The sequence below is a fragment of the Anabrus simplex genome, chromosome 1 (assembly GCF_040414725.1).
Source record: "Anabrus simplex isolate iqAnaSimp1 chromosome 1, ASM4041472v1, whole genome shotgun sequence".
NCBI classification, from domain to species: domain Eukaryota; kingdom Metazoa; phylum Arthropoda; class Insecta; order Orthoptera; family Tettigoniidae; genus Anabrus; species Anabrus simplex.
In genome coordinates, this window is record NC_090265.1 from 713,246,831 (window position 1) to 713,258,653 (window position 11,823).

The following is an 11,823-nucleotide window of genomic DNA, read 5'->3' on the forward strand; positions in this document are numbered from 1 at the left end:
ATGATGCCTCTCCCCCTACCTGCAGCGAACCAGAACGTGGCCATCATTTTCAAACAAACACTATCTGCTACCATTCCTATACCTAGTGACATTGTTCCATTCACCATTGCAGTTTAGCATGTTTATGCACATTAGTCAAAGGTAGGTGGAGAAGTGGACGACGCGCCGGTAATCCAGACTGTAATAAACGGTGACGGACTGTCACTCCTGATAGTGTACAATGTGTTACTCTGTTCCACTGTTGCGTCTGAGCCGAGGAGGATGCAGATATATCCTGCAATGCCACCTGGATGAGGTGTTGATCTTCTCGGGGGGTGATCTGGGAGGTGCGACCAGACCCATCTCATTGTGTTCTGCGGTCTTCTGTAAACCATTCTGTACACACCTGTTGCACAGCCAACACACTTCATCCCACACAAACAGCAATTTCCCAGATGGATGGATCACGTTTTCTCATGCCAGTAATGCACCCTCGTTCAGACTCGCTCATTTGACAGTCCGGTTCTCGCATACATCTGCGAGGCATCCTGCACGTCTGCTCAAGTCATACTGATCCTTTGGTTTATAGAGACAGCGAGAGCTGCAGGCACATTTTACTGGTCGGTGGTGGTGCGCCGAGATATTGATGTGGACCTTGAACCTGAGGGCCGACATGGTTCAAATGCTAACCATTTCTTCAGAACATACTAATGCACATGTCCTATGAATACGAACTTCCTGTCTGTGGTCTTTCAAGGTGTTCTGGTTTTTATGAACATGAGTGTACATCCAAAAATTGGTAACAAGATAATGTCACATCACATGGGCCTACCCCACACAAATAAAATTTAACTGTAGTGTGACCAGTATCTAGCCAATTTACACGCTTCCTTGGTGGCAACAGTCAGAACATATAGTTGGGCACAACTTGCAGACAAGGAGATTGTTCATGATCTACTCTTCACCGCATTCTCTGGCAAATCCCTACTTTGATCTGTCAACTCCTGTGCACAGCCTGTTGAGTGACTTCCATGTTGGGATGAAGCTGGTTCCTGCACGCTGTGTCCTTGCATAGGTATTTGCTATTGGACTGAACATCAGGATTCCAGAAGAATACTGTAAAATATCTCTCTCCCCTGACAGCTCAGAGCAGCTTATCACCTTACTCCCCAGCTCAAGATGGCAACATTTTCATAACACTACTCTTGTCATAGTTCAGAATTCTGTCACTTATAAAACCTCAATGGAAAAAAAAAATCTAGGAAACGTGTAGGCTATGTGCAAAATGTTAAGTCTTATCATTTAAAAATAGAAAACAAACAACTGTTATGTCATTATTTTGTAAATCCTCTGTTGAAAATGCTGATTTAGTATGAACAGCAAGTGTAGCAAAAAACACTTTATTTTTGCTGTTAATCTTTTCCTATGACTGCAATTCTAGGGTCACTAATAATGTTTTTGTTAAATCATCATCATCATGATCATTATTTTCCAACTCCAGTTTCCTGGATGTGGTGTACAAGCACGCGCCATCTCCTGTCTTCATACATCGTCTTCTCCAAGGCATCTTCTCATCTGAGACCTCTATCCTCCACATCTGATTTTTCTGTTTCTATTCCCTAGGTCTTTTCCCTTGGACAGTAAGTTCAATGCATGACGAATAGAATACCAAGTGTTATCACTCCGCTCTCTTAACATTGTCGTTGGTGGCCCTGCCAGAGTGTAACGCTGCAGTCGCAATGAACCATCTGCAGCAACACGTGTGCCAAATTGTTATAGCGTGCATGCATGAAGTCATGGTAGCAATTTTAATGCCTATCGAGGCAGTTTGTTTGTTTTGATATTTTCCGAAGGTCTGTATTAATATTTGTGCAGTGCTTTGTGTGTGCAGTCAACCAGTTTTCTATTATTTCGAGAAAATGCCATAGGCCTAATGTTTCGTACCTCGTTGTAAATCGGGTTACGGAGGGAAGCCTGATGGTAACGATTTTTTTATCGCAAAAACAAAATAATCTGTTTGCGAAGTGGGTGAGAGTTGGTCTGTGGTAAGATAAACAATTTAATGTAATAGACAAGAAAAATGTTCCACCGATCAATACATTTATTGTGAATGAATTATTGATTGGTGGAACATGTATTGATCGGTGGAACATTTTTCTTGTCTATTACATTGAATCCAATCAATACGGAATATGAAACTTATAAATAATAATAAAAAAGATAAACAATTGTCAGCCGAAAGCAGAATATGTGACCTGCATTTATCGGCAGATTTAATTAACTTATAAAGGCGGGTTGTTTTGTTGTGAACAGTGTAAAAGTTCAACTTCCTCGTGTGAAGTGAAAATTAAGACCGTGAGCGGTACCTCATATATTTTCAAATTTACCGAAATGCGTATCGCGGGAGGCACCCAATAAGAAAAGGAATGAAGACTGTATCAAGGGGATAAGGAACAAGAATCACGATGTGAGTGAAGCAGTGATGGCAACAGTGATACGAGGTAGATATGATACACGGTGCTTTTTGTTTTTCGTGGTATTTTGCAGTCTGAAAGTTTGATGCTTTCTGTGTCCCGCTGAGTATTTTCCACTTGACGGTGTTGTCTTTCGAGATTGTGCTTCCGAGGTACATGACATGAGAAACTATTCTAATTTGGTTCCTTACTAAAGTAGGTTTGAGTTTGTTCCCTTCCTGCTGATAGTCATTTCGACTATCTTTGTTCTACTCATCTTCAGCCCAGTTATTAAACATATTGTTCCATTCAGTCAGTTTTCTCTGTGCTTCATTTTATGTTTCTCCCCATAACAGCACATCTTCTGCAGATACCAGGATATTCAGTCTGCGGTCTGTTTTCTTGATAGACTTTATGATCTTGTCCATTATTATTATTATTATTATTATTATTATTATTATTATTATTATTATTATTCACTCTCACTCACTCACTCCGTAGGCTTCTGAGGGACGTGAAGTTCCTGTGCCCATCTCACAATCCTCTTCCATCCTTTTCGATCTTCCATGATTATGATTATTGTTAATATTATTATTATTATTATGATATAGGGTACTTCTTGTTGACACTTCTCTTTTTCTCAAATGATTTTGATCGTCCACTGCCTATCTGAACACAGCTGTAACAGTATTCTGGTATAGCATCTTCACTATGTCAATCAAGTACTTGAGGTCTTCCAGACATTCCCAAATCTTGTTCCAAGGGACACTGTTGTAGGCCTTTTCAGTGTGCAAAAATGCGATCACAAGATTCGTTCCATGTTCCTTGTACTGTAAGCATTCTTATGGCAAAAATGAGATCCGTAGGACTTAGATCTTTCCTGAATCCGTATTCTTCCTCAAGCAAAGGTTCCACTATTTTCCTAAGGTAACAAACATGCTGAGTGGATTACTGCTCACTCAGTGCTCATAGCAGTACTCTGCACTCATTCACTCATCATTCAAAGGCGCACATACCATGTGGGAGACCCTCACTCTTTCTTCATTAAAGAGGAAGGTGTTGGAGGTGGTGGTGATTATTATTTTAAGAGAAAGTACAACTGGGCAACTATCCTCTATATAACACTAATCAGAGAGAAAAAATAGAAGGGATCCGGTATTAACCAAAGAAAGACAAGGGCCACAAAGGGCGTGAAAATGAAAGACTCTCTAGGCCTCGAGTGTCCTAATACCCAAATATGAAGTTTTGAAACTTGCACGTAATCAGTACTTTACTTATCTATTATTATTGTGCAGGAACGGTTTCGACCGCTTCGAAGGTCATCGTCAGCTGGCTAACGTAACACTGTTCTGTACATGCTTGATATATGTTTAAAATACAATGTTCTTGGGTTTAAAATGTTCATTGTTCTACACTAAAACATAGCTGAGTTGATAAAAGCATTTTTGAGGCATAGGTAAGTTCATACGGCGTTTTTTATTCTATACTTATGTTACTATATTACATCATGTGGTCAGCCGTGTTTGTCTACTAATGGCATAACTATGATTATAAAGGATTGCTGAATCTAGTGATAAAAGTTGCTTAAAATGATGTTAACACTTATGTTAAAGTATTACCGAGTTCATTGCCTGTATTTGATGATATAAAACTTTGTTGATCTGCATTTGAATGAAACTTAATCTATCAGGTACACTGTTGTTCAGCTTAGAGCTGTTGCATGGCATACTTGCAGTCCATATTAAGGATTGTAATTGTGCTGGAAAACGTTGTATAAAAATGCTTAGTATAATTTGTGTAAAATTGTGAGTAGATCATTAATCTTGTGACCTGCTTCCCTCAGTCTTTATTTTATCTGTTTTCATTAAAATATTGTGATGTGTTGTTTGTGACATATCGTACGTTATGTGATTAGTGTGAAAGCTCCTTCTTCACTTTATGTTGTTGGACATATGTAGTATCTGTAAAAATAGAAAAGTAAGGTGTAAGAAATGTACGCCTGCCAAGTTGGAATGTCTATTAAACATGTAGTGAATGTATGTGTACTTACTGCTGCTGTTGTCACAAAGAAGACGTACCGATGAGACCCATTATAAACTACAGAGTCCAACTTACAAATTGTCACAATTCATCCAAACATTTCTTAAGGGCCGGTATTATAATGAAGGTTTAAACTGAAGATTGAGTTAAACTGTAACTAGAGTTTAAACAGATGTTGAGTCTTATAATGTCCGGCCAAGTTAAGCTGAGGTGAAGAAGGAAATATACGATCTTGGTAGCAGTGACTTGCGAGAAAAGATGACTGTCGATAATGTTTTGCAATGACTTGCGAGAAAAGATGACTATCGATAATGTTTTGTTTACTTCTTGTAGTGAAAATGGCTGATAAAACAAACGTTGTCCTAATTTTACGTGCAGGGAAATAGAATTGCTTGTGCAATTAGTACAAAAATACAGTGGGATTATTGAGTGCAAAAAGACTGATGCAACAACATGGAGAGAAAAAGAATTGGCCTGGGAGAAACTTGCCGAGGAATTCAATTCTTATAGTGGCGGCATACCCAGATCAGGAAAAAATTTGAGAGTTAAATATGAAAATGTGAAGAAATCTACAAAAAAAAAAAAGTTCGCGGATGAAAAACAGGAAGTATACAAGACCGGAGGTGGGTCAGTTCCATCTATTAAAATAACTTCAGTGGATAATGCCGTGATAGAACTGATGGGTGAAAGCAGCACTGGGCTCGAACCTGTGCACGATAATGACTCTGTTCCCTCAGCTTCCACTTCGCAGGTTAGTGATTTGCAGTGGAAAAGCTGGAACCCTATAATGTTGAGGCAACCTGTGTCCAGTTCCCTGATTGCTGATGCCGTCATCGAAGATGTTGAAGATTTGGAGACTACAGATGCTACAGACAGACCCTCTAGAGAAACTGACGGAAGATCTAGGAAGAGGAAGAGTGATCTGACAACGGACTGCCGTGTGAAATACAGGAAATTATCTGCTGTTAAGAGGTGAACTTATTGACCTGCAAAAGGCTAGCATTAATTTAGAGATGAGGTTAAAAGAAGAGGATGCTGAGATGAAGAGAAAAGAACACGAGATGAGACTGGATTTTATGAGGAGGGAATTCGAAATGAACCAAGAGAAGTTAAAACTAGAAATAATGATTTTGAAAAAACAGTTCAGTGAAAATTAACATTATTTTATTTATGCATTTTGCCAATTCCAAGTGTGACATAATTTAATTTGTACACATTTTCATGATTCATTTTTGTAATATAAATAGAAATATAAAGTACATATTCAAATAAAACTTTTACAAAAGAAAAGGAATAAGTTATGAAAAATGGTAACAATTTGATTTGCCTTAAAGGACACTGGGCCTGAGTTTTTGGCCTAAAATATACAAAATATCAATTTTTCAATTTTCCCATATTAATATACTCCTAATCCCTAGGGGTCATTTTTGCGGTATTATTTTCCATGTTCCGCCAGTTTTGAAAGCCCAGCGTTACATTTAAATGCCTGGTGAACAACTTTTTAAACACCACCTTCTGTTGGCCTGCGATGGTAGCACACACTTTTCTCTCCATTATGCTCTGTACTTTAATTTATTGCAATATGAAGATTTTGAAATTGCCTCTGAATCGCTGTGTCTGCGTTGTGCTCCTATCTGGAGTATAAATATCATACTATTACTATGTAATGTATACAAAACCTAAATTTGTTTGTAAATCACATCAGTTCCATGCTCTTACCTTCTTTTTAGTTTCAGATATAATTGTTTAATGTTTAGGGAGGTATTTATAAGTTGTTTTGGTAGTAATTAATGTAGGCTATACATAACAAATTAGTGGCAATTAATAACTAAAGTAGTACCCAGGTAGGACTGTATGTTTTGTAAACAAAATAATCATGGTGTGTATTATTGCTTTTCTGTGAGTGAATTTATGGTGTTAAAATGCATGCCATTAGCTCATGCTGGCATAAGCCAAGAAATAAGAGTAAAATAAGTGAAGATAGGGCTCTAAAGTAAGTTGTTACTTGGTGGAAGTAAACAGGTAGGCCTAGTGAAAATGTGATTCAAGAACAACCTGCAATTCAACATGCATTTATGTCCCTGCATGCTGGAGCACCAAGAACGTCTAAAATTACAATTGAAGAAAGTATTGTATATATCGATGTTAGCAGTAAAAGTGTGAAGAAGCTGACAATGTTTGGAAATACATCTGAAAGTAGGACTGATTCCCAATTAACAAGAGATCAGTTTATTTTGATACACTGTACCTCACTCTATGAACTGGTTAAACACCTAAAATGTGTGGAATGTGGAAATTTTGCTCTTACTTAAAGTGAGGAACAGGCATGGTTTAGCTTATAAACTATGCATAAAATTTTCTTTGTGTGTGGGTTCTGTCCAAATCAGACACACTCAAGTCCTCAGCTAAAAGATGAATCTAAATCCCAAAGATCCCATTTTGATGTAAATAGAAGGGCTGTTTTATATTTTCAAGCAATAAAAACCTAGAATGTCCACCAGACTTTTTCGTGGTGGTCTTAAAACTAGCATGTATGTTTTTCAATGCCCTGTCTATATGTTTAGTTATTACTTTTACAATTTATTCATTGGTTTTTTTGTAAATCACTTTTAAATGCTCAAATTTGAAGCAATTCTTTGCAAATTGAAGCTGGTAAAGACAGAAAATTATTTCAGTATGGTAAATGGCCCAGTCTTAAAATTGATAACTAAGTTAATTGATAGGGAAATAAGGTGCTGGATAGCTACCTAAGAATTGTGGTACCTTCATCGATTTAGTGCGCCTTACGTTTTCAATATTTGATGAATATTCATATAAATGCTCAGAATATAATTACCGTAGGTAATATCTATGGAACAATTCAAAATACAGTGATAGAAATTTTAACAATGCTTCATATTACCATATACTTGGACCACATAAAATGTCAAGTTCGTAGCTCAATATTTGCAGAAATTTATTATACATGCTTACAGAAAAATACAATTACTGGTATCTCCGTCCTACATTTTCAGGCACAATAAACCTAACCTGCATATCATATTTGTTTATGGTGGCCTAAAAATTGGCATGTATGTCCTTCAGTGACCTGTCTATGAGTTTAGAGATTACTTTTACAATTTCTTCATTGGTTTGGTTGTAAATAACTTTCAAATGCTCAAATTTGAAGCAATTCTTTGCAAATTGAAGCTGGTAAAGACAGAAAATTATTTCTGTATGGTAATTGGCCCAGTCTCAAAATTGCTAACTAAGTTAATTGACAGGGAAATAAGGTGCTGGATAGCTACCTGAGAATTGTGGTACCTTCATCAATTTAGTGTGCCTTGCGTTTTCAATATTTGATGAATTTTCGTATAAATGCTCAGAATATAATTACCGTAGGTAATATCTATGGAACAATTCAAAATACAGTGATAGAAATTTTAACAATGCTTCATATTACCATATACTTGAACCACATAAAATGTCAAGTTCGTATCTCAATATTTGCAGAAATTTATTATGCATGCTTACAGAAAAATACAATTACTAGTATCTCCGTCCTACATTTTCAGGCACAAGAAACCTAACCTGCATATCATTTTTGTTTATGGTGGCCTAAAAATTGGCATGTATGTCCTTCAGTGACCTGTCTATAAGTTTAGAGATTACTTTTACAATTTCTTCATTGGTTTGGTTGAAAATAATTTTCATATTCTCAAATTTGAAGTAATTTCTTGCAAATTAAAGCTGGTAAATGATGAAAATTATTTCTGTATGGTAAAATGACTTATATCAAAAATGATAACTAAGTTAATTGATAGGGAAATAAGGTGCTGGATACCTACCTGAGAATTGTGGTACCTTCATCGATTTAGTGCGCCTTACGTTTTCAATATTTGATGAATTTTCATATAAATGCTCAGAATATAGTTAGGTAATATCTATGGAACAATTCAAAATACAGTGATAGAAATGTTAACAATGCTTCAAATTACCATATACTTGGACCACATGAAATCTCAAGTTTGTATCTCAATATTTGCAGAAATTTATTATGCATGCTTACAGAAAAATACAATTACTGGTATCTCCGTCCTACATTTTCAGGCACAAGAAATCTAACCTGCATATCATATTTGTTTATGGTGGCCTAAAAATTGGCATGTATGTCCTTCAGTGACCTGTCTATAAGTTTAGAGATTATTTTTACAATTTCTTCATCGTTTGGTTGAAAATAATTTTCATATTCTCAAATTTGAAGTAATTTCTTTCAAATTGAAGCAGATAAAGGATGAAAATTATTTCCGTATGGTAAAATGTCCAATCTCAAAAATAACTAAGTTCATTGATAGGGAAATAAGGTTGTACCTTCATCGATTTAGTGGGACTTACATTTTCAATTGGCTTATTTTATGACATTTGAGATAAATTATCAGAAAATAAATTAATAGCTATGGAACAGTTCAAGGTAGGCTACAGTATAAAAATTTGAACATTGCTTTATATTACCATATTCATTCACCATATAAAATTTGAAGTAAATAAGTCAATGTATGTCAGTCCCAATGTCCCTTAAGTAAATTATTAATTATGTTCGGCCTATAAAATATAAAATCTGGCATGATGTAATTACACTATTTGGACTTTGTACTTTGCATGCTATTACATAGATCTGCAAATGATAGTGGTATTGTTTTCTGTCTGCAATATGTCAATGAAGGTTAAAGAAATGTTTTGATACAAATCTGAAATTTCTATATTGAACATCCTTTGTGCAACAACACATAAACTTGTAGTGATTACTCAGTGCCATCATATATTACACTTCTGAATTAAATAGTCAACACTCCACTAGCATGATACATGATTGTTATGTGACAATAATTGAACTACTGTGATAATACAGAAATACTCATGATGATAATAATAATAATAATAATAATAATAATAATAATAATAATAATAATAATAATAATAATAATGGTTTTTAAACTCATCGATTGTTACTTTTTGCTCAAATTGGCCATTTAGTTACTGTTACATTAGTTTCACAATAAATTTGAAAAGTAATCTTGAATTAGCATTTGCCTAACAAATTCTCCACCTCTGTTTACTTCAATCCCTAGCGCCCTTTCCATTATACCTTCTAGTCTGTCCTCATCCACATGTACAAAGTCTGGTTCAGGTTCATTCATGTCTCTTGCAGTGTTATGCAGAATTGCAGTTGCAACAATAACCATCTGAGCAGTTTTCAACTTTTGTCTTTTGCCCAGAGACAAAACAGGGAATCGACGCTTCCAAACTCCAAAGAGCCTCTCGACAACGTTTCTTGTTCTTATTTGAGATTCATTATACAACGATTCCGCAGGAGTAGCAGGTTCCGGGAGTGGTGTCATTAGATATGGTTTGATGCTATACCCAGAATCTCCAAGCAATAGAGAACTGCCATGCACACCTGATTCAAACTGAGCCCTCAGTCGTGAATTGCTGAATATGGTAGCATCATGTGCTGATCCTGGCCATCTTGCTACAGTATTCTTGATTTTCAGATTTGCATCAGCTACAACCTGCACGTTTAATGAAAAGAACCCCTTTCTGTTTCTGGATTGCTCTGCAGAATCTTCTCCAGGGGACTGTATTCTGATGTGGGTACAGTCAATGGCACCAATCACTCTGGGAAACTTTTGCAATTTTGTAAAACTCATTTTCCTCTGTTGGTAATTTTATTTGCTGTGGAGCAAGGGAGGCTATAACATCTGTCACACGCAATATAGTCCGTGAAACAGTGGCCTTATGAATTCCTCCGAAATCTCCCATTGTAATGAACATACTACCGGAGGCATAAAACTGCAATGCTATTAGTAGTTGACTGAAGGGTTCTACAGCATGATTTCTGAAATAGAAGGAAGTTACTTTATTTTATAAAATTTACACTTTTAACATTCAAACAGTTCAATAACTTATTTCATTTTTACATTCTTACCTTTTCGTTGCATGTTTTATTCTAGCACCGATTTGCTGAAATAGGGTTATGACAGTCTGTTTTGTAAGCCTAAACCTATTTAAAAACTCTGTTTCATTCCATATATGAAAGTGACGTGCCCTTGCTCGAAAAACTCATGGTGCCCGCGGTCGTTCAATAATTTGAACTACTTCTTCATCATCGCTTAATACTTCTTCAAACACCTTAAAAATATCTTCCAGGTCCATTCGTTCTGCCATGTTGTAAGGTTATGTATTCTTCAACTTCATTTTAAACGGTAGATGAGTGGCAGTAAAATTAATCTCTAGTTGAACTTAAGATTAAGTTTTATAATACACAACTAACAGATAAACTGAAGTTTAAACTGAACCTACAGTTTAAACCTCTATTATAATACCGGCCCTAAGAAACATAATGTATTTTTAGCTAAAAAAAACCAGTATGGAATTCAATAGATTTCTGCAATATAGTACACTCCCGATAAGTCGCGGTAATTAATGCACACACTTCCGCAAATTATCGAAAACCGCGAATTATCTGCAGTCATTTTTAAGCCTGGTAAAGAAAAAACCATAGGTTAAAATAATGAAATGTATTTTATGAACAAGCAGAAAATAATTATAATTCTTCACATTGTATTGTACGACACATTAGAGAAAAATTACAAAATGCCATGTGATTATGCCAACATTCGTATCTAACGAAAAAAATCGGTCGTCACCTTTTGTTTCTTAGATGATTGTTCATTTTTTCTAATTTTGGATCGTACATTTCTCAAGAAAACAATATCTGGAAATGAAAATTCATCTCTATTTTCTATGTAACAGATACGTGTGTCTGTACAGACACTAGCTTGGCTGTGGGAAGGTTTCAGAGTTTCTGTTGCATCACTCCATACTCGATATCATCTGAATCTCCATCTTCCTCACCGACTGTCAAATTCCATACAATATCCTCCTCACTTTCATGTCTGAAACCATAATCGTCCTTATCGACGTCTGACCCATCAGTAATTTCACTTTCTTCTGCATCTTGGCATTTATCCAGGTTTTTCAGTAATGATATCATCATAGCGAGGCTATGTTGCCCGTTCAAAATATCACAGTCACTGAAGCTGGCAAATGCTTGCTCTTCACCTAGAACAGATTTCCATGATCGTGCGAGCGTAGTAGCGGTAATTTTGTCCCATGACTTATTGACTGCATGAAGAGCATCCAACAAACTGAAGTCCTTAAAGCAGTACTAACGCCTTGGTCCATAGGTTGGAAAATAGAAGTTACATTAGGGGGAGGTTATTTCACGTAAATATCCACTTCTTTAAGTTCACTTTCGTGTGGATGAGAAGGCACTGCTTTGATTGGCAGTGACTGCTTAATTAGGTAGGCC